The sequence below is a fragment of the Protopterus annectens genome, chromosome 5.part0, assembly GCF_019279795.1.
Source record: "Protopterus annectens isolate FY-2018-M chromosome 5.part0, PAN1.0, whole genome shotgun sequence".
In the NCBI taxonomy this organism is placed as follows: Eukaryota; Metazoa; Chordata; order Ceratodontiformes; family Protopteridae; genus Protopterus; species Protopterus annectens.
The window spans coordinates 673,155,854-673,180,086 of NC_056735.1; the positions used below are offsets into that span (position 1 = coordinate 673,155,854).

General features: G+C 35.4%; 1 long non-coding RNA gene across 1 annotated transcript in view; it reads left to right on the top strand.

The window, feature by feature from the left end:
- Positions 1–24,233, top strand: part of LOC122802750 — a 326,211-nt gene that overhangs the window by 218,575 nt on the left and 83,403 nt on the right. The window contains exon 2 of the long non-coding RNA XR_006364974.1: positions 19,785–19,881. This is a non-coding gene — a long non-coding RNA (uncharacterized LOC122802750). The remainder of the gene's footprint in view (positions 1–19,784; positions 19,882–24,233) is intronic.

Here is a 24,233-nt window from a genome sequence, read left to right on the forward strand (position 1 = left end):
TGCTAATGGCGAGAGAGGTGTGTGTGCCCCTATTGGCCAGTGTGTGCCCACTATAATGCCCAGCAGCCCTAAGTCAATAAGGTACTGGCCAGCTTTTGTCAAGTTGCCTAGCTTTGGTTACGTTGTATAGCTCAGCTAAGCGAAGGCTAGACGTAAAACCAATCAATTTGCCAAAAATCAACTAAGAATCACTACCCTCAGTGTAGGTTCACTGACAGGCTGCAGCACTGAAATAGATGACAGGATGGTAATCAGGAGTTTGTACATCCTATGTATCCAGAAGACAAGATGGAAGGGCGGTGCAGCAAAGCTACTTGGCTTGGGGTCCAGAGTCTACTACACAGGAGGAGCACAAAGTAAAAATAGAGTGGGAATTGTGGTGATGGAGAGGTTTTAGAAGAAACTGAGGGACGTCATCAGAATTAGTGACAGATTCATGGCAATCAGACTACAGTGGAAGGATAGAGCACTATTAATAATCTCAGTCAATGACCCACAGCAGCATTGTGAAAAAAGAGTGTCTTCATTCAGCAGTTGCAGGACCTACTAGATAAAGAAGGATTACATGAATTGCTGTTGATAATGGGTGACTTTTATGCACATATCAGGAGAGACAGAACAGGATAGGAGGACTGCCTTGATCCACATGGGTGGGGAAACAGGAATGAAGAAGGAGAGGCCATTCTAAGTTTCTGTCTGGCAAATGGCTTCATGGTGGCCAACACATGGTTCAGTAAGAGAGACAGTCATAAGATCACATGTAAGACCGGCCAACATTCAGCTCAGTTAGAATTCCTCCTAGTCAGGAAAGGGCAGTAGGGGAAGAATCAGGGATTGCAAACTCATACCCAGTTAAGCAGTCACCCCACAGAATAAATCACTGATTACCACAATTGCCAGCAAACAGTGTTCAGAGAAGGCTCTAAGGTTAACAGAGACTAGGCAGAAGACCTGGAAGTTGAGTCCAAGAAATTACTCAGGACTCTAGCACCTCAGGAAGATCAGGAAATAGGCAGAGTTGAAAAAGAATGGCAGCTCCTCGTAACAGCATGTGTTGGATGTCAGATCAAGTATGTGGCTGAGCCAAGTATGGAAATAAGGCACATAAGGAAAGCTGCTGGTGGGATGCAGAAGTCCAGCAAGTCATCAAAAGAAGGAAGAAGAGCAGAAAAAAGTGTGAGATAGAAAAGACAAACCAGGCTAAGAAGGGATACTGGTTGGCTAGCAAAAAGGCTAAGACAGGAGTTGTAATAGCAAAGAACAAGGCAACCGAGGCACTCTTCCAGCTTCTGGAAAGTGACTCAGTAGATGGCACAAAATAACTCTATCAACTTACTTGTCAAAAACAGAAAGATAAAGAAGATAGACACCCTTGTAAGGGATGCCAGTAACAACCTGCTCACCAACCCACAGGAAATCAAAGGCAGATAGAAGGAGTGCTTTCAGCAGCTTCTGAATGAAGAAATCCCCATATATGCTGTATTGCCCCAGACATAGTTTATGATGAAAGAAGAAGAGGAGCCCATCCTAGAAGTAGTAAGAACAGCACTAATGAAAATGAAGTCAGGATAAGCAGCAGAGTCAGATGAGGTCACAGCAGATATGATCAAGATTTTGGGTAAGATAGGGGAGAAATGGATCCTGAGGGTACTCATAGCAGTATGGAGATAAAAGTATATCCCACATGACAGGACAATAAGCATACTAGTGTTAGTGCACAAGAACAAAGGGGACATCCAGAACAGTGGGCAGTATGGAGGTATTGAACTCTTGTCACATGACATAAAAGTTCTGGAGATGGTGACTGATAAATGAATGCGCAGAGTAGTAGGAATTAAGATGGGAGATGATGAATTGGGATGCAGATCAGGATGCAGCATAACTGACCCAATGTTTGCAGTGAGACAGATAATTGATAAGAAGCTAGAGATAAAGAAAGAGTACAACTGTGCACATGACAATGTCCCAAGAAAGCTCATTTGTGCAGTCCTGCTGTGGTTATTCTAAGTCCCAGAAACATTGGTCAAATTAGTCCAGGCTATGTATAAGGACCCAATGACTAAAGTATGAACACTGTTCAGTCTCACAGAGGGGTTCCCAGTGGGAGAGGGTGTGCATTAGGGTTCAGCTCTGAGCCAGCTGCTGTTCATATTGGTGATAGACTATAACAGCAAACAGTTTGGAGGTAACTGATCAACAAAGTTGCTGTATGCAGAATATGTGGCATTACAGGCAGACACTGAGCAAGAGCTTCAGCAAAGGTTAGGGGAATGGAATGCAAAACTGAAGGCACATGGGATGAAACTGAGTACAGATATGAGTGTTGTAATGGCACCAAATAGAAGAAATCAGAAGAAGCTTAAAATTAAGATAGAAGGGAAAATAGTGGAACAGGTTAACAACTTCAAGTATCTGGGAGGGTGACGGAGGAGAAGGGAAGTCAGAATGAAGGGGTCAAAGCTAGAATCAGAGGTGCTATAGCCAACTGGCACAGAGTGGCAGTGGTAGTGTATAACAGAAGAATGCTAAAGACGATGAAAAGTAAGGTGTACAAAACAGTGGTCTGACCAGTACTACAATATGGTAAAAAACCTGGGGAGTTAAGGCAGAGCAGCTGAGGAAACTATAGGTGATGGAGATTACGTGCCTGAGAGAGGTGGTAAAATGCATACTGTGGGACAGGCAAAAAAATGAAGATATCATAGAATAAGCCAAAGTAGCACCATTTGCAGAGAAGGTTATATGGAACAGATTACAGTGGTTTGGGCATCTGTACAGAAAAGCAGAAGACAATCTGGTAAAGAAGATTTGGGACAGACAGGAAGAAGACAAGAGGAAACAAGGGAATCCAGCAAAGAGATGGATGGATTGTGTGAGAGAAGATCTGTGACAGTCAGGCATGACTGTCAAAGAAGGTAGGAGAGTGGCACTGAATTGAAAGAGCTGGTGACAGTTGGCATGACACCCTAACCCCATGTGCATAATGGGAAAAGGAGAGACATGATGATGATGATGATGATGATGATAGGATTACATCTAAAGTTGCTACAGTTTGTGAATGTTTACCAAGGACAGAGGGGCTACGGGAAAGTGTGGTCCTCCACCTCTCCCTTAATAGGTGGATTGTCCCTGGTATGCTTCCTTTCCATCTGTAAACTGTTTCATGCATCAATACATGTAACAGTGAAGAATATACAATGAGGCAGCAGAAACTCTAGAACTACGAGTAAGAAAGATGTCCAGGTTTCTTATTTGCAAATTTAGTACACTATTTGTATGTTTATTATACCTGAGGTGCTTATCAATGGTTAATCTGATTAGTTTGGTAAAACTAAGGCCTTTAATCTCTGAATGTCCATATGTTTATATGTTTAGCTGTTAAGTATTAGGCAATTTGTACAAACCTAACCAAAAACTCCTATTCAGACAATCTCTCCAGCCTCAAGGAGGGAAAAACAAAATAGATCAAGGAAGCATGGATACTACTCTGCATGGCATGTACTGGAAGATTGTTGCAAAGGTGAAAGATACATTAGGATATGAATTTATCATGACAATATGTCTTATTTATCTAGTGATGGAGATTTAGTTCCTTCAGCTAGGTATTTCAGGTACCATTTGTTCTATGAAGGAATAGAAGGTTAGATTGTTCATGACTGGAAAGGTTAGACACAGATCTCCACAGAGGATTCTATTAAATACTGAGCAGAGGGATATAGATAGTTAGAACCAGGGCAGCCAGTTTATTTTGATAACTAAGATTTTTTTGAGGCTGCTCATCTTTGTAGGTATGAATCACTAACATCTCTTAAGTTGAGTGATATGTTTTGACAAATGCATGTCAAAATATGCATAATACTCAAGAATGGTTCGGATAAGATATGCATAAAGGGAAAATTTAGATCTTCTTCAGATCTAATGGAGATGCCTTTGGAAATTAGATGAGGCAGACAGATGACTCTCTGAATCACTGTGAAAACATGAGGATCAAATGATAAGGAATTATCAAGTACAGTGCCTAGGATTCCTTAAGACATTGTCTGACTGGAGGGGTGTGTCACCTAGATGGCATATGAAAATGTTTTGTTTACCAAAACAACTATGCTATATTTTTTCACATTTAATTTGAGACTATTGGCCTTCCACCAATTGTTATTATAGTCTAACCCATGTTTGTGTAAATGTGAGGTCATGGAAGATCAAATTACAGCACCCCAAACTGCTGTTGTCTGCAAACTTAGATAACCATAGGCCATGAGTGTTGGTCTGATAGTCTGAGAAATAGATATGCCAAAGAGGAGATGGCCCAGTGCAGAACCCTGTGGTTCACCACTGGTATTTTTTTTCTTTCAGAAGCAGCACCTGCATCTCTAACCGCATGGCTTCTTTCAGATAACCAATTAACTATCCACCACACAACATAAAAAATTATATTCAGATTCTGTCAATAATGCCTTCCTGGGGAATAATTTTGAAGGCTTTGGCTAGGTTCAGAGATGCTGTATGCATGACATAACCACTATCCACTTCTTTGGTTCTTTTTCAAAGAAATTAATAATGTTAAAGAAACAAGAATTTATTTTGAATTTTGAAAGCCATATTTATGAAGGGTCAGAGTTAAGCAATTTTCAATATCCAGATTAAAGAGGCTAATAAGACTAATAGGTCTATGTTTATGAGGCTCTGTGGTTGCGCCACCGTTGTGTAGCAGCATTACAAAGGCTGTTTAAATGCCCATACGGATCAGTTTTTATTCATGTCAGTACAAATCATCCACAAGGATTCTCTGACTGTTAGTAGGTAACTGACAGTCCTCTTAGATAGTATAGCTTGTACTGGTGTGAGGATTTATTTTTCACAAATCACCTATAGAAAGGATAGTCAGGTCACTGTGAATGAAGATTTTTGGGGTAAATACCTACATGGAAAAAATGCTCTGTTTTAGAAAATGGAAATGTGTAGAGCATCCAACCCTACTTTTGGGCACACGTGTATTCAGACAGGATGACATGCATTTGTCAAGATCAGGTAAGGGAATTTCTGCAGCAGATATTTTGCAATATTTGACAAACACTAAACCGGATTTTTGCCAGATCGGAAATTTAACAATTCACAGATAGCAACATTTGATGCATCTCTGATGGTTGTTAGGAGCATTAATAATAAAGTTTTTTTTTATTGGAAAATGTTCTACCTTCCTTCAAGATTGATGCTATTATTTGTGAAAGATGGTTAAAGAACAATGACTGGAAACCAGTTCTGTCAAGGTATAAATGTTTTTACTGTAATAGACATTCTAACAAAAAAAAATCAGATGGAGGTTTTATGATATGGATTACAGATAGTTATGATACCTGTGATTATTACATGTTCAACAATAACACCAATACTATAGACTGTGTAACTGTGATAATAAGAAGACAACCCTTGAACATATAACAATTGCTGGAGTGTATAGACCACCAAAGTCAAGTGCAGATGACCTACAGGAATTCATACATCTCTTGCATAAAACACAGGAGAGAAGAATAATATTAGCTGGGGACTTAAATTTACCAGAAACAGACTGGAATAATATTGATTCAACAACGTTAGTAAGGAAATTATTCACAATGTATATTCTGGAACAACAATTGCTTCAGATTGTAAAAAAACCTACCAGGGGATGGAACATACTAGACATTGTCTTTGTTTCTAAAGAAATTACTGTTACGGCAAGTAAAGTTTTACCACCGTTGACACACAGTGATCATGGGGTTAAAAAGGTTCATTTGTTACTAGATAATTCTGCCAAATTGAAATCTAAACCAATGCACAGAAGGTTAATTACAGATTATATGTAAGCAAAACACTTGCTGTGTAAAACTAACTGGAGGGAGGTGTTCAGTGGCAAAACTGCAGATGGAATGTGAAAAGTTTTGAAAGAGAAATTGTTTAAGTTTAACATTAGGATCTAGGCATACAGCATCAGGGGGATATATTTCCATAATAACAAGATATCTGATTAAGATGCTAGACAAAAAATATAAGAAATGGAAGAGAGGTCAAACAATAACTTTGAAAACTGAAATAAACAAGCTGGACAAACAGATTAAGCATAGTGTGAGACAAGATCAAAAACATTTGAAGAAAATTTATATAAAGATATTGAGCATAATAGGACATCTTTTTATAGATAAATAAGATGTGGAAGGAGTAAAGACACACAAACTGATAAACTGTGTGCAGACTATAACATTTATTCTCAGACACAACAGATTATATATGTATTTACATTTTTTTATGCAAAACAGTTTGGCTCCATAAAATAGGTGATAAGCTGTCTTAGTGACATGCAGGTAACCCCAGATACTGGAATTAATTTAGATTATATTGAAAAAGAACTGCTCAAACTGGATCCAAACAAAGCACAGGTAGGAGACAGAGTTAGTAACAATGACCTGAGAACACTTCAGCAAGAACTTACAGTACCATTATATCTATTATTCACTAGGTTATATAAATATGGAGAGATTCCTCAAGATTAGAGACATGCACTTGTTAAACCTGTCTTTAAGGGAAAGGGGAGTAGGGCAAACCCAGAGTCATATAGACCCTTAAGTCTACTTTCATGTTGTGGAAAAATAATGGAGAAGGTAATATTGGTAATGTTATTATCAGAAATGGATAGGTTGGGACTTGAAACCATATATCAGCATGCATATTTTGAATATAGATCTACTACCACCTGTAACATGATGCTCTATAACAACATAATAACAGCTATGAATGAAAAATTGAGCCTTGATGTAAATTATATAGATTTAACTTTAGTATTTGACAGGGTCATACACAAAACACTGATCAATAAATTAGTACAACTAGGTTTTGATGTACTCTTGATAAGATGGCTAGCTGCATGGCTTATAAATAGCACATGGCAGGTATCAGTCAGCAACTGGACAGGTGAAATCATTGGTTACAATCAGGGTGTTCCACATTGCTCTGTTCTAGGCCCTTACTTGTTTAGATTGCATCTTTCAGACCTAACTTTTTCATCTGAGGTGTTCTGTAGTCTATATGCAGATGACCTGAAATTGGGTAAACTGATTACATGTGTTACAGATAAGGCATGTCTGCAAAATTACTTGACTAAATTGACCATTTGGGCACAGGAGAATAATATGCTGATAAATACATCAAAAACTAAGCATATGTGATTTGGGAGACATAAATTGAAAGATGAATATTTAATACAGCACACAGTGATTGAAACTGTAGACTTGTTTAAGGACCTGGATATATGGGTAGATTCAGCTCTGAGTTTTTTCTAATCATATCAACCAATTGGTTAATGATAGTTATAGAACTTTAGGTTGTATAAAAAGATTTATAAAGTCTAGGAAATCAAAAATGATGAAGTCATTGTTTGTTAGTTACATTAGACCCAACACTGGGTATGGAATAACAATATGGAAACCCTATAAGAAAACAAGCAAGAGTAAACTGGAAAGAGTACAGCAGAAATATACCAAGGGCATCCATGGATGTGAAAATTTAAGTTACTATGAATGACTAAAATATCTGAACTTGTATAGTGTCTCTTACAGATATCTAAGAGGAAATCTTATTCAGGTATATTGGGCATTTAGAGACAACTACCTGTGGGAATGTTTTGGGTTATCAAAATGTACTAGAGAATCATCAGACAACCTACGTAGAAGATTCTACAGGAATGTGAAGTGTATTAATTAGTTGTCTGACAGAGTAACTGATGCATGGAACAGACTACCAAATTACATTAAAGCAAGTACTAGTTTAGATATTTTTAAGAACATCCTGGACACTTATTATGGGAGCAAGTGTTTTGGTATATTACAGGCTAGAAGGGTATTAATCCCCATGTTTGAAATATTTGTATGTATGTATGTATATTTGTGAAAACTAGATCAAGTATATTTTGGCCCTAAGTAGGATGGCTAACTACTTGTAAAAAAAGAGTACGAATTTTTTAATGTCAAGAAAGCGTGGGAATGCTGACCATTAGCAGTGTAGGTCAGCCAGTTTATTAATGGATAGTTGAAGTTCCCCAATAGAAAGATGTTTTGTTTAATGGGGATTTCATCTAATGTGTTATTAGAGCTATTGTGCTCAGAAGGGGACATAAAGGATGTTCTATAACTAGCTATAAAGTGGTAGTTAGTCTTATTTATAGTGATTTGGATATGTAGGAATTCAAATATGTGTCCTGAAGAATCTGTCATATGGTGATGATATTCTTGAGAAATACTAATACTCTTATTACTCTCTTATTATTGCCAGTGGGTCTGAAGACATGACAGGCACTATGCCCATGAACAGAGGGAGATGTCTGTGTAACTATACATATATGAATATGTTCAAGGTGCAGAATTTGGGAATTCTTTGTTAAGATTCCTGGCATTAAGTGAAGCTACATTAATGCATTCCAAATTAGAGTCTACTAGATAGGAATATCCATCATATGGACTCAGTCTAAAACATACTATGGGGGCAGCAAGGGGCTCTAAACTTCATTAGGAAGAGAGCAGACAAAATAGCCAAATCACAAAACTTAGATTTAGTGCATCACATTTACCACAGGAATTGTTCCACCAGCCCTGAAACATGCAGTCAGTATACCTTGTTAGAGATTATGAATATAAGGCTGAAATTAATTATGTTGTAAATATGCTGAAAGATAAAGCATAGAATAAAAAGTTTGCTTGAATATATGTATAGAGTTTAGCAATGTAAAATGAGCATTCATACTATATGTATAACAGACAGGCTTCTCGTCACAGCATCAAAAAGAAAAAAGCCTAACAAAGCAATATTGGAAAACAAGTATTATATGCTTTTCTCATGTTTTCAGAACAGTTTACAGATATCCATTAACAGACTGGAACAGCAGCAGAACAGCTTGTACAGACATTTCCTTTCATACTTCTGTTATTGCATGCATTTGTGCATTTTCACATCAGCAGAACTGCTGACAGGACAATAGAAAAGTCTAAAAACAGACATTATGTGACTTCCCACAGAAGGCCAAATAAGATACCAAGAGGAAATAACAAAATATATGTGCATGACTAGCACTCTATATAACAATTGTAGTAGTTCAGTTATGTAAGAGAAAGGGACAGAGAGAGGTATTTTGTAGAAGTCATCATTCATATGTGTAATGAAGGAAAACTTTGTAAATATATGCTACAAATTAACAGAAAGAGTATGTGTCATTTGTTATAAAATAAGTTATCTGTAACTGTGCTTATAGCTGCAAAATATATTTCTTTATCATTTTGCAATTTGAAAGGCTTGGTGCTTTAAGCATACTACAGATGGAGTCATGCAAAGCTCTGTGTCTCTGATTCAGCAGTAAACAGCCAGCAAGACTGTGTGTCTTAAGAAGACTTTGGATCCAAAACAGCATAGGAGCAGATCACAAATTAAAATAAAATCTTCAATGGTGACCCTAACAAATGTTCCTGGCCTGTATCCAAAAACAGGAGGAGTGAGTGGGTAATGCATTGTATAAGGTCACTCCTGTAAAAACACAGTAACTAACGTTTATGTGAAGTACTTTAGATTTCTACAGTTTTCTACAGTTTGCAGCAATAATACAGTTTATTAGATGTCTAAATCCAGTGAGACTGCAGTGCAGAAAGGTGAGCAGTGCCATAAATTCTCCAAAAAAAGGTACAATACAAAGTTATAAGACTGAAACTGCCAGTTTTGCTGTCCCAACTTCACAAGTGACTACAGAGACTTTTCAACCATCTACAGTAAAGCAGTTTGGCCATCTGCCTCTCTGTTTACTGGTAAGAAACTTATTCTGTGTTACATACAGTATGAATGCCATAGAGGTAATAATAATAATAATAATAACAGAATGAGATGTATATATTGCATATTAGCAAATGTAAAACTTTATTAGGGCAAGTTAATAGTAAGGCATTATGCAAATGGATTGCAAGTTGATAGCAAGGCATTATGCAAATGGATTACAACATTTGACTGGTATCTGAAACAAAATCATGTGTGGTATAAAAATGTTTATGTCATAAAAATACAGTGCATGCCATTATTCAAAGGTTAGACTGTGCAGACAAAACTTTTAATGGTAAAGAACCAAGAAAAGTTAATATGTTGACATTATATTCAAATGTTAGACAGTTATGTTCTGTCACCAGATGTAAAAGGTTTATTTCAGAGTTGCAACAACAGTCAGATCAGTTACTGATAGAACATCTAGTACATTTTGTTGCAAAAGAATGTAATAAACTTCTAAAAGACAGACACAATGAGTTCATGAATCTTAGACAAGTTATATATACATCTTTTCAAAAGTGCATAGGAGTTTCAAATTCAGCAGAACAGCTTACTAAAAATATCAGAAAAAACATGCAACATTACAGGAAACTCTTCAACAGCAGTTGCAGGATAAAGGAAATAAATTAGCTGAACTGACAGAGACTGGGGACTTCCTGCATACACAGCTAATCTGTGCAAAATAAATATATTTCATAATATGTTTGTGTTTTGAAAATGGTTAAGCATACATGCTAAGATCTGATATCTGGACAAATCATTCTTAAATGTTTAAAGCAATACATTTATCAGTACTACAGTAAAGTAAAACAAATGACTGCCATTCTTAGCATAGTCAAAAGGTAAACAAAACTGTTCTAGTGTATAAAAATTAAATAAAAATACTTACACGAAACAGTTCTAGTGCATAAAATTAAATAAAAATAGTTAATAAGAGTAAAGATTTAAAATCACAAGACTGACATGCTTAAATAAAGATATAAAGATACAAGACTGACATGCATGAATTTTCTTTTCATCTAAAATACATCTGTTACAATGCACAAGAATAAAAGGCAGACAACAGCAAATATAAATAATGTAAATATAAACATGTTAGTTAAGCTAATATCTATTTTGTTTTTACAGTTTTTATAATTGTATAGTAACACCACACCAAATAGTTAAAGTTCTAAATTTTAAAAATAAATAAAATCACAGATGGTATTAGTCAAACAGTCTTTGTAAAATGAATGGCAGGGCAGTTAAATAAAAAAATACTGAAATCCATGTAAGCTAATTATAAAATAATGTCTATTTATGTAGTATAAATGCATAGTTATGCAAATCACAAACACTTATTAACTGAAATGTGAGCTCAGACCTTCCTAGACTAGATGAATAGTTACAGGAAATGTTGGAAATATAAGATAAACAAGACTGATTGCCAGACAAGTAGCTTGAGTTTTTCTAAAGCATTATTGTTATTAAAACATAATTGTTAAAATGTTTACAGGCAACACTATATGGTAATTGTAATAAAATGTCACAATTGTGCATAAATGTCACTGATAATCTGTTTGTAAGTAAATGTTAAAAGAAAAAAAACTCAGTTACATCAAGTACAGCCAGCAAATGGGCTATAATATACATACAGTTCAAATAAATTATGTAGAAGGGTACAAATAACTACTAGTGGTAATAAACAGCAAACGCTTTATAAAAATTATCAAATCAGATAAAAGTCCATAGTTTATTAGTAACCTAATAAAGTAAATGTATAACCAAAATATTGGGCTGACATACATTCTATTCTCACAGCATAAAGTAGATAAACAATACTGCAATGCTGCAGGGAGAGGGGTACTTTCTCAGTTTTACACTGACTGTATAAGCAGAACTGCACAAGGGTCTGAAATAGAGCTACAGGAAGAAATATTTCATTCCTTCTTGACAATACTCTTTTGGGGGGGAGAGGAAAAAACAAGGTATTAGTGCATTAGAAATACTGGCAAACAGATTAAATCTGAAAGTCCAAGATATTTTATGCTAGTTATTATTGTATTGTTTAGTATTAAATTGTATTTGCAACATGTTAAACTGCAAAGCTGTACAAGTGATGGTTTAAAATTGCTTGATTAAAGCTATACAAGAAAGAATAAAGATATGCAATATGCATAAATGTTTCTAATAGCAAAAATGGTCACTATTTTAATATGTTTTTGGCAAAACAATGTTGGTATAAAAAAGCATGAATGTTTCTAAATTCTGAGTATGTAGTTTAAAATAACAGGACATATGCCTTTGGTTCCAGTTCCACTAGATATTTCTAGAGACATAAACATTTTCCAAGATTTTGCTTAATATTAATGTTATTAAATTTGTAAGATTAGACTAAATGTACTTTACAGTCTTTGTATGTACAAATGCAGAAGAATTCAGTACAAATGATAGTCTTTCTATATACAATGAATATGTGTGAAAAAACATGTTTAAAAAAATGGGTCCAGGGTACCTACTAGATTGAAATGCATAAATAGCAAACAGTTTGTGTAAATACATACTGTACAGGATACATTGTAATAAGTTTAAAAGTAATTTGTCAAGTTGTAATATAACTGATTTTACCCCAGTTAGAGGAAAATTATATTAAAATATTGTATTCATACAGCTAATGGACTAATATGTACATAGCATTCTTTAATGTAAAAATCATATTTTTAAATCCTCAAGTATTATCTAAGCCCAGTTCAGTACTTTACCAAGATGTTAATGGGCAGTTCAGAGACATGACCACAATGTGATGGTTAAAATAACATTGAAACTGTATATTTTCAGCAGTGTATAAATGCGTGCAGTAGCACATGGTTCTTGTCTCTTATAGTTAATTCAACAGTTGCAAAGAGTAAATGAGACAGTTCTAAGTCATATGTTTAAAAAAAAAGAGGGAATTGCTAGAGATTATGAATATAAGGCTGAAATTTATTCTGTTGTAAATATGCTGAAAGATAAAGCATAGAATAAAAAGTTTGCTTGAATATATGTATAGAGTTTAGCAATGTAAAATGAGCATTCATACTATATGTATAACAGACAGGCTTCTCTTCACAGCATCAAGAAAAAAGCCTAACAAAGCAATATTGGAAAGCAAATATTATATGCTTTTCTCGTGTTTACAGAACAGTTTACAAATATCCATTAACAGACAGGAACAGCAGCAGAACAACTTGTACAGACATTTCCTTTCATACTTCTGTTATTCTGATTGCGTGCATTTGTGCATTTTCACATCAGCAGAATTGCTGACAGGAGAATAGAAAAGTCTAAAAACAGACATTATGTGACTTCCCACAGAAGGCCAAAAAAGATACCAAGAGGAAATAACAAAATCTATGTGCATGACTGGCACACTATATAACAATTGTAGTAGTTCAGTTATGTGAGAGAAAGTGACAGAGACAGGTATTTTGTAGACGTCATCATTCATATGTGTAATGAAGGAAAACATTGTAAATATATGCTACAAACTAACAGAAAGAGTACGTGTCGTTTGTTATAAAATAAGTTATATGTAACTGTGCTTATAGCTGCAAAATATATTTCTTTATCAGTGTGCAATTTGAAAGGCTTGGTGCTTTAAACATACTACAGATGGAAATATGCAAAGCTCTGTGTCTCTGATTCAGCAGTAAACAGCCAACAAGACTGTGTGTCTTAAGAAGACTTTGGATCCAAAACAGCATAGGAGCAGAGCGCAAATTAAAATAAAACTTTCATACCTCTTCCTAGTACCACAGCCCAAAATTAATAAAGGCTAACAACCTAACTCCTCTCTTTGTCTTCTTGCAACACTTTTTGAAAATGTGCTTATAAATAGCTGTTTAAACATTTTAATAGCTATGGGCTTTACCTAATAGACAGCATGGCTTCAGAAATTGTTTTAGCGTGGCTATTGCTATACTTTCCAGCATCTAATGCTATCTAGAGAGTCCTAAATGATTTCCTCATTACAGCCAGCATTTTTGAGGACATGACCTGTTCCTTTGAAATTACTGACCACAAAAATTTACTTGTTTAATGACAAAAATTCAACTTGGGAGAAAATGTCATTGCCTAGTTCCATAGCTGCCTTGACAGCAGGACCTTTTCAACTTACTCCAAAAGCTAGTTGTCCATTAATAGAACACTAAAAACAGGTGCCCTCCCAACAAAGCCTCTGTTCTATGACCATAACTGTTTGATTTTATTTTATTTTATTTTTTTAATTGATGATATTGCTGATGAGTTTCCTGAACTTAACTTTGCACTCTATGCAGATATTTTATTTCTCCAGACAAACAGATATCTCACAGTCTTGCAGTCTCAGTTCCAGCAACACTTTTCTGAGCTATGTCAATGGTCTGAACAAAATAAACTTCAAATTAATTAAAAAAAAACAATGTTAAGCTTTTTTTCCTTCCCTCACAGTTCTTGTCAACTTCCTGTCCATATTATCTCAGAGAATAACAACAATATGATTCCTTTTGTAATAGAGTATAAATATTTAGGCCTAACCTTTGACACTATATTAAGCTGTACAATCCAGTTGATAATATCATTAATAAAATCTTCTCACAACTAAAACTTTGTTATAGGATATCACAGCTACTATCTCCTACTGTCCACAAAGCATTGAGCTAAGACTGCCCTTTTTCCTAAGCTAGAATATCATTTTCCAGTACTCTTTACACTTTGTTTATAACACTGAAAGACTACAAGTCACTGAGAGTAAAATTACAAAATTTGCCCTACTTGCTGATGCCCAGGTACATGGCTACAACCTTCTAAATGACCTAAGTTGGCTACCTATTTCTGAAAGTCCCACTTATATTGTGTGCGCCTTTCTATATAAAATTCTAAATTATATAATAAAAGCTCTTTGCCATTTAAACACCTGCACTCTGATTGGACAGCACAACCAGCATGCCCATTGTAAATCGAGCATATACCAACAGAAAAAAGTCCAGCCGCTAAAGTACCGCAGAGCAATTGTGCTTTTCTATTGGAATATGCTACAGTGGGCAGAAAAAGAAAAGAAAAATTAGGTACATTGTGCTTAAGTAAAGAAACAGAAATGTACCTGATTTTCCTTGTATTTCTGCACTGTCCCTCCTTAAAATCTGCTATTTGGATCTTTGCAGAATTCCAAATTTTTGACTCATAATTTTGGTCTTTTCCTCAATTAAAAAAAAAAAAAAAGTAATTTACTAGCAAGCCACTGGGGATGAAAGTCATTAAATAATGGCAGACAATTGAAGTTCAGACTTCATATCCTTGAGAAAATACATGCTAACACAAAACCTCTCATTACTGTAACTTTCCAAGTTTATAAGAGCAATATAATCTGTCCCTATCTTTGGACGTTTGCCCCTCCCCCATCCCCCATTGTGTTCAGCTTTGTCCAGGTTTCTTGCACTAAGAGTAGCAGTAGTAAAAAAAAAAAAAACAGCAATGGAGATTCTCTTTTCTCCGTTGCTTGTCCTGAATAGTACTGTTATACTGTGCAGTCCTAAATACATGTGCTGTGCATCAGAAGAGGAAGAAGAATGAAGAGGAACACTACAGCACTGTTATACAAAGGCATTATTTAATAAAGGTAAGCAATTTCTTTCTTAAATAAAGTCATTGTATAATAGCAATAACCCACTCCTGAGTGTGGGCAATGCTGAATGTACCCACGGTTGGCTTTATTTGATTATTTTGGCTTTATTGTCATGATCAATCCACACCAACTGTGGGTAAATCCAGCATTATCCACACCCAATCATTGGTTATTGCTTAATTATGGCTACTGACTGCCTCTGAAAATAAAACTCTCTGTCAGGGAACAGTCCTAGTCCTTAAGGAATTCCCAGGATAAATTAATATCATGCAAAAATCCCTCATTTAAAACAGTGTTTAGTGAAAGAGCCTTCTCACAAACAGGCAAACTCTTTATAACAAACTACGCTCTGAAACAAGGCATTAAAATAATTTTATCATATACCTCTCAGCTGTCCAGATTTTTGCCTCATATATTTGGTCTGTTCCTCATAAAATTTCTGGCTTTCTGGCATATCACTGATGATTGAAATCACTAAATAATGCCATTTGAGTTTCACACTTCCTATTCTTCGGAAAATGCATGCTAACACAAAGACTGTTATTCTAGCAACTTTCTAAGTTTATAAAAGCACTATTTAAAATTTGAAATTATTTCTGGGCTTTTACCACCCCTCCCCCATCATTTTAGGCTTTGTCCAGATTTCTTCCACTAAGAGGTTGAGATGTATGATTCGTATTAAGTTATAGAAGTCCTTTCCGAACATCTATTCAAGGAAATTATATGGAAATGCTTAAGGGATAAAATATACACTCTTTAAGAGTCTTAATATTCTAAAAATGCTTAGAGTCTTTCAACTGTTTTCCTTTGCCATTTAACTCTTCTTTCAACCCATGTAAACAGATAAAACTAATGTAAACCTGCTGGTTTATTAGAAATGCATAAGTACATTTTACTTTATAAAACTGTATAACAACTGCATATGAGCTTTTAAAGTTTTGCAACTATGTAAATGTAACACTTAAGTTTGCTTTCACTGTTGATTGCTTCTGAGCTTGGGTCATGGCTGAAAAGGGTCTCAGTGGCAAGTCCAGCTACCTAGTTACCAAATCATAAATAAATAAAAATAAAAAACAAGTAAAGGCTTAAGCCAGAATGTAAAAGCCCTAGAAAGAGGAGTGCAGAACATCCCTGTCAAAACAGGAAGGTTTATCAGCCATCTCACCCTGAGTTGCCACTTACTGGAATAGCACCACCTGCACAGCCAGTTATTAAAGCAACTTATGTTATCTTTGAATTTTGATATCATTCTCAGGGATGGCAAAATCTATATCAAGCTCAGTCATGGCCTTCTGCATTTCCCTGTGGGTAGGGTACCTAAGGTCATTCACCCCCTTGTGGACCACTATCAGGTCATAATCACATTTGTTGTGATGGAGGGATCTAAGAGCCCTTGTTATATCCCAAATCCTGGCTCCAGAAAGACAGCTGTCATCCTATTGTTATCAAGCCTGGTGAGGTTGGTGTCCATATGCCTGACAATAGAATCATCTATTACTAAAATATTACTATAGCTAGATGCAGTATCGGTGGGTGTAAAGGCCTTGAAGTCAGCACCACTGTGAATCTTAGAGGTATCAGTGGGTGTAAAGGCCTTAAAGTCAGCACCACTGTGAATCTTAGAGGTATGTGTACTGATTGTAGGTGTGAAAGGCAAAGGTGGGTGTGTTGCTGTAAGAGCTAATGTCTTAAGTTTCTTAATCTTTAGTCTGGGAGGCTTAGGCAGTGTTCTCTTAACAACCTCTGTGTAAGCTGGTTTACTGGAAGATCTCTGTGCTATGTGTTTGTCTGTTTGTGTTGTAATTACATTACCAAATGTGTTCTGAGGTGAGAAGATAGCTTGGAAGTTAAATAAATACTTACACCTGTCAAACATTGAATCATTGTGAGACAGCAATAAAGAGTTTTCAGTAAGCTTGATACAGTTACTACACTGCCTCAAAATACCTAATGCTATCAGGCTGGCTAGAGAAGAGGCAAATACTGACTAAGATTCCATATTGATCAGTACAAAATATTATATGAACCATATGGAGATATTTCATGATATAGCTGTAGCATGTTCAGTTAGTGCCCTTGGCAAGTTCTCAGTTTAGGATTTGGGCTCTCCCATAGATCCTGAGGACAAAAAAGTCCACTCAATGACGACAAATAAAAAAAGTGCTCAGGCTAAACAAAGAGCTACTATGTATCTATTAACCCCGGGGGTTCCACCTGTGTCCCCCTTAGACAGGGGAAATAGGTACTGATTTTAGTGTCTGCTTGAACCAGACACCCTTGGGAACACAGGTTGAACTTTGTTAGGCTTGTAAGGGCCCTGGGGCCATTAGCCTAGTAACCTCCTATGAGCGGGATCCTATGATCCCATGAATGGTTCTTCACAGTGTCATAGTTTCTCTATACTGCATATCATCCAATGAGGTCACTTATAATGCAGAGTCCGGATTAGTTGACTAGATTAAGTTGCCCAAATAGGAATCCAAATACTTTTTAAAAACATAAAGTGTATCACTATCTAATTTCCATGTATAGCTTATTTCAAAGCCTTACCATAGACTGGGTAATAAATCTACATCTTAAAGTAGATCTGCAACTATCTAGTGTTAATGTAATATCTGAGCCTCTGGAATTATAACTGCTGTGTAAAATATTAAAACTTAAAAATATCCTACGTTCTTCATCATGTACAGCCCTGTAGGCCAAAATGTAATTACTCTATAGCTATATTAATTATGGAGTAGAGCTCTATGAGTTCTGGGAGTGTTTTGTACTGAAAAGATAAAAAATAAAATATTTTTATAGATTTACATAATGTCACTTTAAGAATAAATACACAATAGAGAGGGATATTCTAATGCTGTCGTAATATAAACCACAACAATCTTAACTAAAACTGTAAGGTTACATGAAGACCATTTTATTAAAATTTGTCAAGAAAGTTTTGTTGCCTTACACCTCACAAATTGTGCAGTTCTTCTAAACTGTAAATTTTTAGTGATTCTAACTTCAAGGTCATTATATTCAAGGAGATGTGGTAACTCAGTATAGCCCATGCTAATTGACTGAATAATCACACCAAACTAGATGAAGTCATTTTTATTCTCATTCATGTTCAAGCCAGTATTCTGAAACCAACAGAGCAATACATTTAGATAATTATTGAATATCATCACAATCCTATTTTTTTGACTAATGAATGAAACTCAGTTTTTAATATTGTGTGAATTTTGCTATCCAGAAGAGATTGCATGATGGTAAAAAATGTTGATACATTAAACAATATTGGTCCCAAGAGTGAGAATTCTGAGAAGCCTATTGTCATATTTGTTGTATCAAAGACCTTTGCCATATTGTACCAAGGAGTTATAATAATTCATTGCCACAGTTCAATGACTTTCATTTAAGACAGAAAAATATAAAAAAGACTGCAAGACAAGCAAAAAGCTATGATGTGTCAAGATAATAACTCTTTGCTAAATTGTGTCAAACGCCTTTGATAAAGTGCAGCATTTAACACTCAAATGCTGACTGCTTGTCATTTCTTAAATGATTACCAGTAGTGCATGCAAGGAAAGAGGTGTGCCTGCTCTAAAATGCCAACTATGTCCTCTAACACTTTGCAGTCAGGATAGCCATACCCTTCAGCGCTACCTTACTATAGATTTGGTAATCAATATAATCGATGCTTTAAATTATTAAATAGTTGCTGAAGGAGCTGAATATGTTTACAAAAGACCTGACAGGAATGTAATAGGGCAATAGTTCTCAGCACAAATGAGGCACTTCCTTTTTGAGAAGATATCACAAGGGGCTGGTTCTAGATTGTAGGCACCTCTTCTCTGAATGAGTGGCTGACTGGAATGACACATGGTCTGTGGGATTCACTTAAGATTTCAATAATTCTAGGAGTAAAATACTGATGCAAGTCAGTCCAGGTTTTACTTCCCATTTGTGTTTATAGACAATAAAGGAGTAACAGTTTGCAACGTGGAAGCATGATATTCTCACTGAGACTGTGAAATAGTGAGGTGTCAACATTCATTAGAGGATAAACTGAATCATATCTCTCACCTGTTCAGAATTGCACTGAAAGTCCAGATTTTTGTGTCATATTTTTGGCTTGTAGTACATAAAATTTGTGGCTTTCTGCAAATCATTGAGAAATGAAGTCACAAACTAAGGACAGACATTTGAGTTTCCAACTTCATATACTTTAGAAAATGCATGCTTATGCAAAACCTGTTATTCTAACAGCTTTTTAATTTATAAGAGCAACATTTAAAATTTGTCTCTGATTTTACACCTTTGTCCCACCATTATTTCTGTTTTTGTACAGAATTCTTGCACTAAAAGTTTGAGAGGTATATACTAAATCTCAAGAGTGGAGTGCGAAGGCGAGTGTATTTGCAACATGTTCAGAAAGTGTAAAGAAGGTGAGCACTATGAAATGTATTTCTGCTCATATTTACTATTTATAATATTGTCAGCTTGCATTATCAGATGTTCTGTGCCTGGAATTTGTTTTAATTTCCAGTATTTATTGATGCAGATGAAAGTTATAATGAAATTTCTGTAATGACCAGAAATTGTGTTTAAAAATTACATGTCTAATTCCTGTATTTTGTCTTATGAAAATGGAATTTCATTTTTTTGAAAACTGAAAATCAGTGTCCCTGCCCATTTGCTGTATTTACTGGGCATTAGCAAATGTTTGGTTGTTTCCATTCATCCATTGCATACTTCTCTTGAACATTTCTAGTCTTTCATAGACTAATGAATGCGGGCTCCTCTGACACTGCTTTTCTGCACACAGAAAATGTATATAGTTTCCCACAGTATCCATGAACAGCATTTATTTCACAACAAATTCACAGCTATGATATTGAGAACTTCCTTAATGGCTCCTTGTTTGAATATTTTCCACCAGTCATAATGAATCACTTTTTCTGCAAAATCTCACATTCCAGAATGTATGCGTGTGCATCAGACTCCATCTCTTCAATGGTTCTCTAGCTACCTTGCCAACAGGCAACAAGCTGTAAAATGGCAAGGGTCCATCTCTGCATACCCTCCCTATTCCACAGAAGTGCCACAAGGATCCATCTTTGCCCCTCTATTCAATAACCTACATTCATCTTTTTGTGAAGACACCTTGATTCAGTATACAGAAGACTCTACCATCCTCTGCTCTTCAAACACCTTAAATTACCTCTAAGAAATCACTCAACAAACTGTTGTCTCCATTGAAACCTGGCTTAGAAGAGCACAACTGTTAGTCAACCCCTCCCCTAAAAAATAAATTCCTCCTCATTACCCCAAAAATTCACACCCCTGATAAACCATCTTTCAAGATCTTTTTGGCAAATGGCATTAAAATTGAATTAGCTCACCATACCAAACTATTAGGAGTCATAATAGATGATAATCTTAAATTTGAATTCCTCATCCAAAGCAACATTAAGAAAACCCATCAACAACTAGGCATTCTATGCAGAAACAAACATTTTTTCTGAGCACACCCACAAAAATTACCCAGTCAGAACCTATTTTCTGCCTTCCCTACTCTATGGATCCCCAATTCTAACCAATTTATAATCATTCATAAAAACTAAACTTGAAAGCTGCTACAACAAAATTACCAAGTTTTCTACTAATTCATCCTCCTTTACCCATCAATGTAAAATTCTGCATACCCTTAGCTGTCTAGAACTCTCCTTCCACCTCTCCAACATACAGCTTATAACAATACATAAAATCATACAAAAACCATTAGCCTTACCCCTTAAATCAACATGTATTTCATGAAAAGAACTCTCAGATCAGAAGTCAAACAACTTCTCACCAAAAATAAACTAAAATACCCTGGATGAAGCCTATAATCATATTCAGTAGCATAAATATGGAACTCCCTAACTCTAACCATAAGAACTATTTCTAACCTATCCACCTTTAAATGCTCCCTAAAAGAATATTTTACAAAATCATGGACTTGCACCTGAGCCAGCCCTGGCTGGACTTACTCAATATACTTCACTCACCCCCTTCAACCTAAGTTACACCTCACAACCCTATCCAACCTCCTACTCCACTCCTTTCTTCTGTTTTTCCCAGTACTTTACTATATCCACTTTTCTTTCTTTCTTTCTGAAGACCTTTCCTATACCTCTTTCTCTTTCTTCCCTACTTACCTAAGCTACCAGAAGGCAGCCTACCCCGCACTGTTCTTATAATCTCCTTTTCTCTCCATCCTTACTTTCTTCTAAAACCATAATATGAATACCCTTTCTCAAACTAAGACATTGCTAAAATTCCCCTCACCGTCTCTAATCATGTAGTCTCCAATATCTCTTTTAAATATCTTACTAGAATTGTCTCAGATCTCATTTATTGCATACTAATCTATGTGCAAAAAACAAACAAAAAATCCGGAACAACTAATGAAAATAAAATTAAACCGAACCAAAGCCACAAAATTATGACAAAACTTTTAATTCAACACATCCACAGTAAGCGCTTTCATCCACCAAGGAATTCTTCAGACTGTATAATGTGTTACAAAAAATGCAATAATTAAATACACAAGACCTATGATGTCGCATGACATAATTTTTTCCTTTTAAGGAAAGCAATAAACTCCTTCCTGTCATTCAAACCAGGTGGATAGCAAGCTTTCAATTTTACTTGCCATTCATACTCCTTCCAACTCAATTCTTCTTCTGCATCAAATTTTTTATCTGCTTCCAAAACTTCATCTAAAACACAAAACTTAAAGTTTACTTTGCTCTTATTATTCCTATAATGCTTACTTAAAGCATTTTTATCATCTTGCACACGTACAGCATTCTTGTGCTTATACATTCTTTTATTTAATTCTCTTGTTGTTTTCCCTACATAAAATGCAGTACATGACATACAAACAATCAAATACACTACAAATCTTGATTTGAAAGTGTATCTGCCTTTTATATGCACCCATTCAGTACCCACTTTGATATCTTTGACCTCAGTCAACAGCAAATCACATAAACTGCACATTAAACATTTGTACATTCCCGGATTGCTGGAATTTAACACTTTATTACTTAACTTACCCTGAAATAAGTTTTTAAGGCTTGTACCTTTTTTCTGCACAAAAACTAGGGCATCTCCCACCTTTTGACCTACTTCAGTACTGCACTTTAAAAATGTCCAGTTGTGTTTTATAATATTTTAATGTTATGAGCATCAACACTATAAGTGACTTGCGTAGAAGTTTTGAAGTCTTTTATTTCACTCTTTCTTACTATTGCTACCCCATCACTCCTATTCTTGACAATTTCTCTGTAGCAGAGTTCTACATCATTTTTAGGATACCCTCTGCTAATAAACATATCACACAGACTCATACATTCCTTACTAAAAGTATGATCTTCATCAGTTAGATGGTGTACTCTAGTCAGTTAACCTTTGACAATATTTGTTTTGGTCTTTTGGGGGTGCATACTATCATAATGCAAAAAATAATTGTTTTGAACCTCCTTCTTATGAATAGCTGTAACCAGTTTGCCATTAACCTTGGTAATATTAAGGACTAAAAAATTAATAGTCACCCCATCATAGATAGAAATAAATTTAAGAAAAGAACAAACATTATTAAGATAACTCAAGAATTCTTCCAAAAACTTAACATCACCCCTCCAAATTAAAAAAGCATCATCAGTAAAATGCTTAAAAAATACAATTTATCTCATGTAACTACTTTCAAACACATGACACTTTTCCCATCCATGCATACAAATATTGCCGTAGCTAGGGGCCATAGTGGCACCCATCTCTACACAATTTACTTGTTTGAACAACTTACCATTAAACTCAAAAAATTATAATTGAGAATAATGTCTAACATCTCCATAAGGAGACCAACCATATTGGAAGAAAACTTCTTAGAATTCAAAATTTCAAGGACAGGCCACCTATGCGCCCTATTGTTGCCAGCAATGGCAGCAAACTGAAGGCTTGGCTATTTTTGTGGGTAGGCATTTACAAGTAGTTGCCACCATGGGTTCATCTTATTTAAATATTCATTTGAATTCAAGAATCTATTGGGCAATTTTGTAGTGGAAGACAATGATACTCTTGTCACTCTTGATGTAAAATCATTGTATACTGTTATTCCCAGTGACGAGGATATGGAGGCTGTTAGGCTTGAAATTTTGAATTCTAAGAAGTTTTCTTCCAATATGGTTGGTCTCCTTATGGAGATGTTAAACATTATTCTTAATAATCATTTTTTTTTTAGTTTAATGGTAAGTTGTTCAAACAAGTAAATGGTGTAGTGATGGGTGTCGCCATGGCCCCTAGCTATGCCAATATTTTTATGCATGGATGGGAAAAGTGTCATGTCTGTGAAAGTAGTTACATGAGATATACTGTATTTTTAAGCATTTTATTGATGATGCTTTTTTAATTTGGAGGGGTGATGTTAAGTTATTGGAAGAATTCTTGAGTTATCTTAATAATGTTTGTTCTTTTCTTAAATTTATTTCTATCTATGATGGGGTGACTATTAATTTTTTAGTCCTTAATATTACCAAGGTTAATGGCAAACTGGTTACAGCTATTCATAAGAAGAAGGTTCAAAACAATTTTTTTTGCATTATGATAGTATGCACCCCAAAAAGACCAAAACAAATATTGTCAAAGGTCAACTGACTAGAGTACACCATCTAACTGATGAAGATGATACTTTTAGTAAGGAATGTATGAGTCTGTGTGATATGTTTATTAGCAGAGGGTATCCTAAAAA